This window comes from Oryctolagus cuniculus, chromosome 9, assembly GCF_964237555.1.
Source record: "Oryctolagus cuniculus chromosome 9, mOryCun1.1, whole genome shotgun sequence".
NCBI lineage: Eukaryota > Metazoa > Chordata > Mammalia > Lagomorpha > Leporidae > Oryctolagus > Oryctolagus cuniculus.
The window spans coordinates 117,674,066-117,687,668 of NC_091440.1; positions in this window are offsets into that span (position 1 = coordinate 117,674,066).

The window sequence follows — 13,603 nt, forward strand, 5'->3', positions numbered from 1 at the left end:
AGTAAAACAAAATTTTTAAAAAGTGGGCCAATGTGTATACCACACTATAAGCTCATTTTTTACAATGTTATCTTAAACATTCTATGTATGTTTATGTATATTCTATATACATATACATAATGTATATTAACATGTATATTATTCTATAGAAACTATGTAATTTTTTAACCTATCTTTAATGATGAAATTAGCTTCCTTTTTATTTATTTAATTTTACTTTTCTTTTTCTTTTTATTTACTTTTTTTTTTTTTTGGACAGGCAGAGTTAGACAGTGAGAGAGAGAGAGAGAGAGGCAGAGAGAAAGGTCTTCCTTCTGTTGGTTCACCCCCCAAATGGCTGCTATGGCCGGCGCTGTGCCGATCCAAAGCCAGGAGCCAGGTGCCTTCTCCTGGTCTCCCATGAGGGTTCAGGGCCCAAGTACTTGGGCCATCCTCCACTGCCTTCCTGGGCCACAGCAGAGAGCTGGACTGGAAGTAGAGCAACCGGGACAGAATCCGGCACCCCAACAGGGACTAGAACCCGGGGTGCCAGTGCCGCAGGCAGAGTTTAGTCAAGTGAGCCGCAGCGCCGGCCAACTTCCTTTTTAAAAAGCTATTACAAATCATGTTATTAAGAATGTTCTTGAAGTACATTTTAAGTGCACTCCTTAATGAATTTTTGAAAACATTCATTCAGCCAGTACCTAAATGAAGATATAAAACTACCCCAAAAGTTTTGTGCTCTATTCCAGCCGCTAGCCACTTCAAAATGAGTATCAACACTTTTCTGATTTCTAAACTAGATTAATCTTTGCATTTGATATAATTTCTAGCAATTTTCAGTTCCAAGTGATTTATCCAACTTTCAGGTTTAGTTGTAATTTGATCATTTTTACTGCTACATAGCATTCTTTTGTGTTACTCTATCACAACATATTTAATCATTTTAATGTCTAAGGATGTCCAGTTTTAATTTTTCACTTTCAACAATGAGTTTATGAACATTCTTATACAAGCCTCATTGTGAACATATGTACACATTTTGAGGCATGGAATTACATAATTGTAGATTATGGATGGTACATCTCCTTTAGTAATTCTACCAAACTACCTTCAGGGCAGACATCAGTCCTATCATCTGTTCTAGTTGTTCACATCCTTAGCAACACTTGATACTGTTAAGTGTCTACTTGTATTCTGTGCTGGGTTTGTATTATATTTCCTCCACAACTAATAAAATTGACCATCATTTCATGAAAAAAAAATTTAAATGGGAGCACCCACAGATGTCAGTGAATGGTAGCTATTTTATAGTGGTGAGGAGGACAATGTGTAACAGAGGAAGGGCAAATGACTGCTGACAACCCTACCAGGCCTTCCGTTGTGAGCAAGTTGGAGTGGAGTGGAGAAGGGTGAAGTCTTAGTAATTACTTAAATATGCTACCAGTTATTACACAGTTTCCATAATAGAGTTTCTATGCCAACCACATAAATGAACAAGTGTATTCCTTCCTTGGCAAGGACAATTTTCAAAATGAACAAAAATATGGGTGGATTTTTTTTTTTTACATCTTTAAAAATTAGTGTGGTAATGTTCTGTTTAGATGTTAAATTTGATGTTATATGATGTTTAAGACCTAGAGAGGAATGTGTTAATCTTTTTTTAAATTTATTTTTATTTTTATTTTTTTTGACAGGCAGAGTGGACAGTGAGAGAAAGAGACAGAGAGAAAGGTCATCCTTTACCATTGGTTCACCCTCCAATGGCCGCTGCGGCCGGCGCTGTGGCCGGCGCACTGCGCTGATCCAAAGGCAGGAGCCAGGTGCTTCTCCTGGTCTCCCATGGGGTGCAGGGCCCAAGCACTTGGGCCATCCTCCACTGCACTCCCGGGCCACAGCAGAGAGCTGGACTGGAAGAGGGGTAACTGGGACTAGATCCCCGTGTGCCAGCGCCGCAGGTGGAGGATTAGCCTATTGAGCCGCGGCGCCAGCTGGAATGTGTTAATCTTTAAAAACTGTAATAAGTAGCAAGTGACATCATGAACAGAATATCTCATTCTGTGGTCAAAGGCTATCTATTTACCCTTCCTCTGGAGATTTTCATAATTCTCAAATATTTTAAGCTAATCCAGGGTAACTATTCTCAAATATGTGCCAAGGTTGCTTATTTGGGAACTTGTTCCTCTGGCTCTTGGTTTTCATATTTGCCTGCCTTTTGGTACATAAACAGTCATTAGTGTGATAGTGATAGGGAAAGAAATGTAAGAGATCCAAATTAAAATCAGTGTGACCATCTCACACATCAACTTCACCATGTAAGCCAGTGCAGGTCTCTATAGGAAAATACAAAGGCCCAAGGTAGAGATTTTCTGTAGTGGTTCAAAAACTGTTTGGGCGCCAGCAACCCATATTCCAGTGCCTAGATTCAAATTCTGGCTTTGGCTCCTGACTTCAGCTTCCTACTTATGTATATTCTCGGAGGTAGCAGAAGACAGGTTTGGGTAGTTGGATTCCTGTCCTCCATGTGGGAGACCTGCATTAAGTTTCGGGCTCCTGGCTTTGACATGGCTCAGTCCTGATTGTTGTGGACATCTAGGGAGTAAGTCAGTGCATGGAAGATGTCTCTGTTTCTCTGCCTTTCAAATAAAAAAATAAGGAAAAACCCAGAATGTAAAGACCCCAAAACTTTCCTGATAAATTATTCTAGTTCTAGCTCTCAGTGAGATATTTCTCTGTGTATGTACATGTGTATATGTGTGTGTGTTGGGGGAAGAAATGGTTGAGCAAGCAGCCTGTGTTCTGGGGGGAGATGCTGTTCCTATAGGCTCTCCCCTTGTAGTGAATCTTTTCCCAATGAAAGCACAAGGAGCAAAGGAGCAGAGAGCCAAGCCCAACAGCAGAATTAAGATGGGTGGAACCCGTGGGGAGGAGTGAATGGAGGAAAGCAGGAGAAAACCCACATTGTACCACAGCTCCTGTAGCCAGCACACTGGTCTTTAAATGCTAGGGTTCATCGAAGCTTATAGGAAGTACGTAAGATGAAGAAGCTATGCATGGCTTTGAAAGTTTTACACCAGAATAAGCTTGTCTTTCAATAAATAATTTTCTGTGAACTCTTTGAAGTGTCCTTGTATGGGCAACTTTGGAAGAACACATGAAAAAGAGACCACAAAGGAGGAACTAACAAGTTTAGGAGAAAAGCAGCCTCAGGGAGTGGGATACACATCCATTTTGGAGTGTGACCTTAAATATAATATTGCCTCATTGCAGGAAAGGAGAGGGGAATCCCTAAGTCTCTGGAATACACACATAGGAATCTTGGAAAAAGAAAGAAAAGGCAAACTGATAGAAGTGGAGAGGAATGGAGACAGATTTAGCCACCCAGTATTAAGTAAGTGACAGTGTATGTAGTACGAGACGGGAAGGGTTTAGTGGTCATAGTTTAGCTCACAAATACTAGAAGACAGTAGGGAGTGATTGTAATCTTCAGTTTATATGTTCAGTAAATTTACTATTTTTCCCCATGACATGCATTTAAATAATAACAAGCTCCTTTTTCCTAGTCCAAATTTTAATCTAGTACATTAACTACATAAAAATAGGAGGTAGCCGAGTAGCTGTTAGAATCTTTGTGCCTAATTACTATTGCAGTGGTGTTTGGATATAAGGTATTCAGTTAATGTTTATGGAATCATACTGCAATGAAGGAGAAATTTCTGAGCTTTGTCTTTCTTCTTTGGACATTTCTGAAGCACTCAACTTTATTTGTGAGACTGATGGGCTTCCTTTGTGTTGGGGTCAGTTGCGTTAGATATGAGAAGTTGTGTAATCCTACACAATGTTGTTTATGCTAATAAGCACAATTGTATTCTTCCCCACAGTGAGATTGTTATTCAGTTGTCAATTAGTGCTCATCCCAGACTTGCTTTTTATGTATTTAAAGGTTCAATATACACCCTGAGCTCTCCATCTAAGAACTAGTAAACTCTGAGTCAGTTAAATGTGTTATTGTTTTTACATTGTATTCCCCTGTATCACAGTCTAATAGGTTCTGAGTTACAATTAATGAATTGTGAATAATTCTAAGACTCTCTAGATCCATCTTCTTTCTTTGTTCTAGAACTTTGTAACTGCTACAACCCCCTCATCCTAAATTTCTCATTTATTGCATCATATCTATTAACAGGCATGGTGTAATATGTCTACTTTCAGAAAACTCACTTTGGACTTCTACTTCATAGCTTACTAAAAGATAATTTTCAAAAAAGGTAAAATAATAGCTAGCCCACAGATATAAAATGAGCAAATGCTGAAGATTTTGTGTGACTAATATTAATGAAGGAATCAAAGAGACATTACAAAGAAGAATCTAGCCATCTCACACTCATTAGGATGGCTACTATCAGAAAGACCAGAAAACAACATGAAGATATGTAGAAGGTGGAAGTCTTGGGAATGCTTTGTTAGTATGCAACGGCTATGGAAAATATTATGACAGTTCCTCAGAATGTTAAAAATATAGCTACTGTATCAGCAATTCCACTTCTGAGCTTATATTCAAAAGAATTGAAAACAGGGTGTTGGAGAGACATTTATATACATAAGTTCATCCCAGCCAAGTGACAATAGTCCAAAGGTAGAGGTGTCTACTGAAGGATGAAAGGGTTAAAGAATCTCGCTTGGGGCAGACCTTGTGGCTTTAGACACCACTTGGGGTGCCTGCATGGCATATTGGAGTATGTGATTCAAATTATAGCTACTCTGCTTGTAACTTAGCTTCCTGCTACTGTGCCTGAGAAAGTAGCAGATGATGGCCCTAGTACTTGGATTCCTGTCACCCAGGTAGGAGATACCACTGGAAATCCTGGTTTCTATCTATGGCCTAGGCCAATTCTGGCTCTGTGGGCAATTGAGGAGTGAACCAGTGGATGAAACATTATACTTGCACTCATGTCTCTGTCTCTGTCTCTGTCTCTCTCTCTCCTTCCCTTACCCTGCTTCAAGTAAATAAGTATTTTAAAAAATCTGATATAGGAAACTGATATTGTGGCGTAGTGGGTAAATCCACTACCTGCAACACTGAAATCTCGTATGGGCTCCTGTTCATGTCCTGGCTGCTTCAGTCCAGCTCTCTGCTAATGGCCTGGGAAAAGCAGCAGAACAAGGCTTAACTGGTTGGGCCACTGCCAACCATGTGGGAAACCCTAAAAGAAGCTCCTTTCTCTTGGCTACTGCTTGGCCTAGCCCTGGCTATTGTCACTATCTGGGGGTGAACCAGCAAGTGGAAGATCTTTCTCTCTCTCTCTCTCTCTGACTTTCAAATAAACAAACAAACAAACTTTAAAAAAAATTTAGTATAGATATATGGTAGATTATTTTTCAGCCTTAAAAAAGAAAGAAATTCGGACACACACACTACAACGTGAATGAGCATTAAGGACATTATACGAAGTGTAATAAGCCAGTCACAAAAAGTCAAATACTGCATAATTCCACTGATAAGAAGTACTTAGAGTAATGAGATTCAGAGAGACAATTACATTGTTCTAAGAGTTGTATTAAAGAAAACTAAAAAATTTTTATGAACCAGAAACAGAAATCTTGTCTTTTAGCTTCAGATAAGCGCATCTTCATTATAATTAAAATGCATTTTAATGATACTATAATTATTTATTTAGACATATGTTTTCCCTAGAAGATGTCTGTGTGTTGTGGTGGCAGTGACCACACCTCATCAGGCAGCCCCAGCACTTGGTGTTTTTGTATTCTGCTAGGCATGTGGTCGAGTCTTAAGTAATCTATGCTAAATGAATGAATACTTTCATATACATGATATGACAATCAAATAGTAATCAAAGTCCCATTAAGATTGCTTGTGTTTCTTGACTTTAAGCTTGAGTATGCCATTATCGTTGGATAGTAATTTCGGAAAATTATAAAGCTTGTAATTTCAACTGTCCTGGAAATACCCATCTTTTAACTTTATGAGTTCTGCAAGCAACACAGTATCTACAGTCATGGGAGTTCTACCCAGATGTCCGTTTGCATGGAAGCATGAAGAGGCTTTCCAAGGACTATACCAATGCTGATAATTTAAGGTAGTCAGCATCTTCATTCTCAGGTTACAAGAATCCCCTCTGCTCTAATTAATGAAAATGCCAGTTATTTCCTATGTGATAGTTATTTCCTATGTAACAGGTTTTCTCTTCCTGTCTACCCATGCCTTGTTCCATCTCCATTTTCCTTCCTTAGAAAGGTGTCTGCTCTTTGCAGGTTCTGAATCAGTGTGGTGTGCCAGGGTGTCAGATTGATCTGAAGATCAATGGAACGCTGGAGTTACTGGGGGTAATGTTGAGAAAGTAGATCACTCTGGGGACTGTGAAACAAACCATTTTGCAAGATCTGGCTATTTCCAATTACTCTCCTTCAAAGAAATAAATAAAAGCTCCTACTCACATTGTTGATTGATCTGTCAATCTGTCATGTAATTCAGCTTAGATTTCAAAGTTCTGACGTTACTCTCACAGAAGTTCTCCCATTCCCAACTTGTTCTATGTGAGAAAGTTTCTTCAGAGCTTAAATTTATAAAAATGAAAAATAGGAACAAAAGTGATCAGAACACAGTCTTACTGTAGCTATAAGAATTTTTCACTCAGATACATGAATGTTTTTTAAAGAGAGTAACACCTACTGGAATAAAAGTTTTCCAATACAATTAAATTTTTAGGTTTAAAAATCACCTAACTTCAAATAGGCTATTTTGATTGTATACTATTTGAAACTATAGTAGTTCAATTCAGAAAATTTTAATAGTTTTATAATCTGATGATATATTTTACAAACACAGGCATGGCATTTAGGTTGGTGATTAAGACACCAGGTTTAGACCTCTTGTCCTACGTCAGAGTACTCTGGGCCTGACACGCAGCTCTAGCTCCTGACTCCAGCTTCTTCCTAATGCAGACCCTTGGAGGCAGCCATGATAGCTTCAGTAATTGGAGTCTTGCCAGGCAGCTGACTTCAGCTTGGCTACTACCTGCCTGTTGGGGACATTTGGGAAAAGAACCAGAGGATGGAAGATCTCTGATCTCTTTCTCCCTCTATCCCTTCCCTTTTTCTTTACATAAGTCTTCCCTTCAAATAAATCTTTCTTTTTAAAGTTCGAATTTACAGTAGGTGTTCGGCTTGGTGGTTAAGACACCTGTTAAAGATGCCTGTGTCCCGCACTGGAATGCCTGGATTTGAGTCCCTGTTCCACTCATGATTTCAGGTTTCTGTTGATGTGTACCCTGGGAGGCAGCAGCTGATGGTTCAAGTACTTGGGTCCCCAACACACATGTAAAAGACACAATCAAGGTCCAGGCTCCCAGTTTTGGCCTGGTTCAGCCTCAGCTATTGTGGCTGTTTGGGGGAGTGAACTAGCAGATGGGAACTTGCTCTCTTCTTGCCTCTCCAATAAATAATTTTGTTGTTTAAACTATGAGTTTATTTTAGTACACATTTTTGACAGTACATGGGAAGTAAGTATCATGAAAAAACTTTGTACATATTTCCATTTTGCTTAAAGAAACTTCTCCTGAGGTTTGAGGGCTAGTTTAGGAATAGGAGTGGTTGTAATGTGAGTAAAAATAGTTTTTGCAATATCAGGTGGGTTCCTGCATTCCTTGCTAACATGGGAACAATGTCTAAAATTGGCAGTTATTAGACACGTAAAGTAAATATGGATGTTGGGAAAAATCTATGAAAGATATAATTCAAGGCCACTATTCTAGGTCTCATGCTCCCTGCACTCATTTGCTCCTTCAGGAAAGCCAGAACATGGCACTCCTTTGAGTTTAAAGTGCTGGTCAAACAACTTTGCTGATTCCACCTTTGCTGTGTCTTGAGTGAAAAGGATGAGGTCAACTAAACTGCCGTTTGGTGGCTTGATGCCTGTGAATTGAGAATGATGTGTCTGGCCGAGGGTTTCCCATGTTCTTACATACACACCACTGTATTTCCCTTCCTGCGGTCCCTCCCTCAGCTTCAGCCTGCATCAGGGATCAAGTACCACTCTCCTCTTGTTTGTGTATTGATGAGAAACTGATCACATCTTTTAGAAGATGAAAACTTGGTTCTGGTGCTTCCCAATGTGAATTTTCTAAGACCATTGGGAAAGCTTTTCACCATTTTCTGTGCTTCACTGTGATTTCCAATGGACAAGGGATGGCAGAATAGGGTGGTTGGTGCATTTGCCTGGAGTCTCAATGAGCAGAGGTGCCCAGACTAGGTCCCATATTGCAATCTTTATAAGGTGTGTGGTACAGCTTACTAATTTTGCAGAGTAGGAAATCTAATGCCATCTCACAAGAACTGAAAATTTAGAACTAATCGTTCTGTTGTTCATTGTACTTTGTGGCACTCAGTATAGTTTCTTCTCTTTGCTTTCTTTGTAATTAATTATAAAGCAGATGGCTAAATCCAGTAGTTTAATATAGAGTAGTCCATCTCCTTAAGGGACTTAAATTGCTTTCCTCATGGGCAGTTATCTAAAGTTTAAAATTTGATGATGGAAATAATCAAATGAGGATGACTCGTGTTTTTAAAATGAAATGTTAGACAATGGAAAAAGGCCACAGCCTGGAGATAAAACAGATCTTGGTCCATCTTGGAATTAAAATTGAGAACCACTGACTGCCTTTGTAAATAGTATAAGATGATGCTTTTATAGTGTACTATCTGTAATCAAAGTTGTATCATATAAGGGCCATTGACGACATGATCTTTTCATTATCCTTCATTGATACTCATTTTTCCCCTGCAGAAAAGAATTTTGTGTTATTGGTGTGGTGATTGTTCAACCTATCATCAAATGCAATGGGTTCCAAAGAGAACAGCTGTTTGACATTTGCCCCAAGACTTACTGAGGCAGGAAGCAGAACCTGGATTATCCGATTGAAGTAGTCATATTGTCTGTTCTTGTGGTTTGGGTTATGTTATGTTTTGCCTTTATCTCCATGAAACAGTCACATTTTGTAGGAGTTGTTTGCCAATTACTTCTTGGCTGGCCTCATGGTAATGGGATTTTATTTTTAATGTTTGAGACCTGCAGGACACTAGTGACATTTAAAAAAATTTTTTTTTACAGCTAGACTGAATTTATTCAGAGAAAATAAATCCATAGAGATGGGTGACCAGCTGCCGGCATACACACGATGGAACACATGGAAGAAGGCTCTGACGCCAAGGACTGGGCCTTTTTATATTTTGGGAGGGCTAGGGATGGGGGGGTGTAGGAGACAGCAAGCGGAGATAAATTCCTACAACTTGTTTTTCAGGTGTTCCAGCAACTGGTCTTTTGGGTGACTGTGGCCATGAGGGGCAGGGTATGAAGGTAATAGGGTTTGGGACCCAGGTGGGATTCAATGACAAGGAATAAGTTCCAGTGTTTATCTCCTTTGGACAATGGTGAAAGTGGCTGAGGCTTATGTCTTTGTTCTACCAATCCTGTCTCCAAATATACATAAGGAGATGGGGCACCAATTTCTCTCTGGCTACTACCTGCTGATATGGGACATAGCATGGAGCCAGGACTTGAGTCGGGGACTTTACTCAAGATTGGATTGACCGAAGAAGAAGAGCAGTCTAATGTTGCTCCTATGAGTTGGCTTGAGATATAGCAGTTATTCGTTCCTGCAAGAACCTTTGGAATGAGTTAATTATACATGGCAGAAATAGGAGCACTATGATTATGAGGACAAAAAAAGATACTAGAGACATTTCCCAAATGGCCAAAATGAGGCAGAGTCACCTTGAATTTCATTTTTATAGTGTGTCAGTCTGAGAGAGGTGGGTCCTGTGGGATAGACTTATATGAGGGAGATGTTACTAGTTTTAATGAAGTAGAATGTATCCAAGGGGGGTGCCCTTTGAGTTTGGCAGTGGTGGGAGTAGTCAATATCACCTGGTAGGGTCTGTTCCACTTTGGCTTTAGAGCAGCCTCATTTTTTTTCTAGAAAAACTCAGTAGGTAGAAAGGCAGGAACATAATCGGGAGGGAAAGTGAGAGGAGGAGGAATAGCTTCAGAGTTCTGTAGGGGAGGGAAGTTATGTGAAAGAATAGCTCGTGCATAGAGAATTACAAATGGGCTAAGCATTAAGGGCTTCCAGGGAAGAGATCTGATTCTTAACAGAGCTAAAGGAAGGCGTTTTACCCAGTCTAAGTGGACCTGGACGGAGAGTTTAGTTAGAGCCTGTTTTAAAATTCCCTTCATCCATTCTACTTTACCTGAAAAACGGGGATGATAAGGAATGTGAAAATGCCATGAAATATGAAGAGAAGCAGATGCTGTTTGAGTAATTTGAGAGGTAAACTCCAGTCCATTGTCTGACTGAATGGAAGCAGGTAATTTACGTCTTGGGATAATAGCATTTAATAATATAGTGAAAACTGTGGAAGCTCTTTTGTTAGTAGTGGGGAAAGCTTCCACCCACCCGGAGAAGGTGTCCACCATTACCAGAAGGTAACGTGTTTGCCTAACTGTTGACATATGGGTGAAGTCAATCTGCCAGTCCTCTCCCAGGGAGTGATCCACAGGTCTGGTGAGTGGGGAATGGGGGTGGCCTGATATTAGAATTGGGGTTAGCAGTTTGACAGATGCTACATGTCTGAGATATGTTATGCAGAATTTCTCGTATGGCAGGAGTTAGGAGTACATGTGATCTCAGGAAGTGAAGAGTTTGAGTTTGAGTGATAGAGAGAATGGAGGTTTTTTAGAAAGGTAGCTTGGAGAGAAGGGAGCATTAGTTTTTCATCTAGAAACCACCATGAGTCCTTTCTAGATGCCCCTTGTTGTTGGAGCTGAAAGATTTCTAAGTTTGAATATACAGGAGCTAGGTTAAAGAGAAAAGATGGGATCGCCTCTCCATGAGCCACTGCGTTAACTGTCATCAGCCTGATTGTTGGCTTCAGATAAGTATTGTTTACCTTTCTGGTGTCCTTTGCAGTGAATAATAGCAGTTTTTGTTGGCAGCTGGACAACATCAAGTAGAGCTTGCCATTTATTAGAAGGGTACCTCGGGCTGTCAGAAAGCCCTTTTTTGACATATCTGGGCATTGGAATGGATGATAATATAGGCATATTGCAAAACTGTGTATATATTGACTAGACATCTTTCCTTTGGCCAAGGTGAAGGCTCGAATTAAGGCTAGCAATTCAGCCTGTTGGGAGGTAGTGCCTTGAGGACGGGGCCTAGCCTCTACAACCCTATGTGGGGAAGAGGAGGAGGTGTCATCATGATGCCCCTCAGTTATTGCATGTCCAGTGGGAAAGAGGTAGTTTTAGAAATACTACCATTAGTAAATCAATCCTGGGCTTTGGGAATAGGAGTGTCTGTGAGGTGGTGAAATGTAGTGAAGGAAAATCAAGGAAGTCAGGACAGGAATGGGATTCGAGGGGATCAGGGACAGTGGTGGGGAGGAGAGTAGCTGGGTTGAGAGAAGAGCAGCAATGAAAGGTAATGGTGGGCTGGAGAAGTATAGAGTGAAGAACTTGGACATGAGATGGTGATACAAATTGAAAAGCCTGGTGGCTGAGAAGGTCTTGCAACCCATGAGAGAACCAGATTTGTAGGGGTTGATAAAGGGTTAGCTTCTGGGCCTTAGGTATGAGAAGGGCTGCCATGGCCAGGACCCTTATACATTGGGGCCAGCCTTGATAATCCTCATCTAACTGCTTGGAGAAACAGGCCTGTTTCTCTCTATTATGAGTCTCTGGCCTTTTGGGCCAAGAGAGTGAGTTCTTGCCCCTTAGAGATATGAATATAGAGAAGGAGCGGTTAAAGTGAGTTAGGAAGGCTTGAGGTGGGTGCTTATAGAAGATCCTTCTTTAGGGTTTGGAATGGGGTCTCTAGGGAGGAAGCCTCTTGAAAGAGCTCCTCTAGATTGCCTTTGGTGGCTTCATAGAGATGTTTAGCAATAAGAGAAAAGCTTGAAATCCAGATGTGAAAATATCTCACAAGTCCCAAGAAAGAGAGGAGGTCTCATTTAGTATGTGGGAAAAGAAGAGAATGTATTGCCCGCTTTTGGACTGGAGGAATTGTGTGAGTGTCTGGTATCTCTAGACATCCCAAGAAGGTGACAGAAGTGGAAGTTAGCTGAGATTTTTTTGGAGATACCCTATTACCTTTGTCAGCTAGAAAGTTTAAAAGACTAGTGGTATGTTGGAGACAGGTCTCTCGGGAGGGGCTTCAGAGGAGATCATCAACATATTGAAGAAGGGTGCTGGGTGACAGATTAATAGAGACCAGATCTCCTAGAGGTCCTGCCCAAAGAGATGCCCACTGTTCTAGAAACGTTGGGGTAATACAGTCCTGGTGAGCTGTCGTGAGTATCAGGGTCAGACGAGATAAAGGCAAAGAGTGGTTGGGAAGAGGTGTCAAGAAGAATTGTGAAGAAAGCATCCTTTAGGTCCAGGACAGAAAAGAAAGAAGTCATAGTGGGTATTTGGGAAAGGAGCATGTAGGGGTTTGGCACCACTGGGTATATGGGATGGACAGCGGCATTAATACATCAGAAGTCCTATCCTAAATGATAAGAGCCATCTGGTCTTTTAACCAGGAGTATAGGTGTGTTATGGGGGGAGTGAGTGGGAATGAGTATGTTAGCCTGGAGGCGGTGGTCTCTAATAAGTTGTAGGCCTCTATGGCCTTCTGGGCTTAATGGATATTGGGGAACAGCAATAGTTTCTGTGGGGTCTTTTAGAGAGATGTGAATGGGGGTATGGTAGGTGGTGATTACTGAGTGGGAGATATCCCACACTACAGGATTAACCAAGGGAAGGGAGGGGGTCTGGGGTGGAGAGGTGGGGAGAGGAAGGTCCATAATGGGAAATATAAAGGTTTTTGTTTTATCCCCGGTTGGGAATAGAGATAGATGCCCCTGAGCAGTGGAGAAGGTCCCTGCCTAAGGGGGGGGGTGGGGCAGTTAGGAAGGATGAGAAAGGAAGGAAGGAGAGTAACATCTCCAAAGGAGCAGCATAAGGGAGGGGTCTCATCAGGCCTTTCGATTAGACCTTTCATGCCAACAGCAGAGACTGAGGAAGGAAGGACTGGACCACAATATTCATTTAAAACAGGCAAACTAGCTCCAGTGTCCACCAAGAAAGAAACTTGCTTGCCAGACACTGTCCCTATTACCCTTGGGTCCCTGGACTCATCTGATGGGGGCTGTGGAACCTGGACCTCCTCATTCTGTTAAGTTTAACAGAGAGGAGATGTCCTGTGCTGGAAGGGTTTGAGCAGAAGCTGTTCCACACAGGGGGATTTCCCTCCCTGGGGGCAGTCCATCTTCCAGTGACCCCTATTGTCCGCACTTGGAACACGAGGCTGGGGGAGGCCTTAGGTTAGGGCAGCTCCTGGCCCAGTGTGCAGTATTGCCACACTTAATACAGGCCCCAGGAGGGCTAGAGCCTTTAACAGGTGGGCTTCGAGTTGGAGCAGGCCTTGGCCCAGCGCCCAGCTTTGTGGCATTGATAACAGGGCCCCTGAGGGGTGGGACTTGGCTGGCAATGTGGGTCTTAGATTACAAAGGCAAGCATCTGAAACTTCAATTTTCTATGCATTTCCTTTTTAGTCCTTAGTTCCTC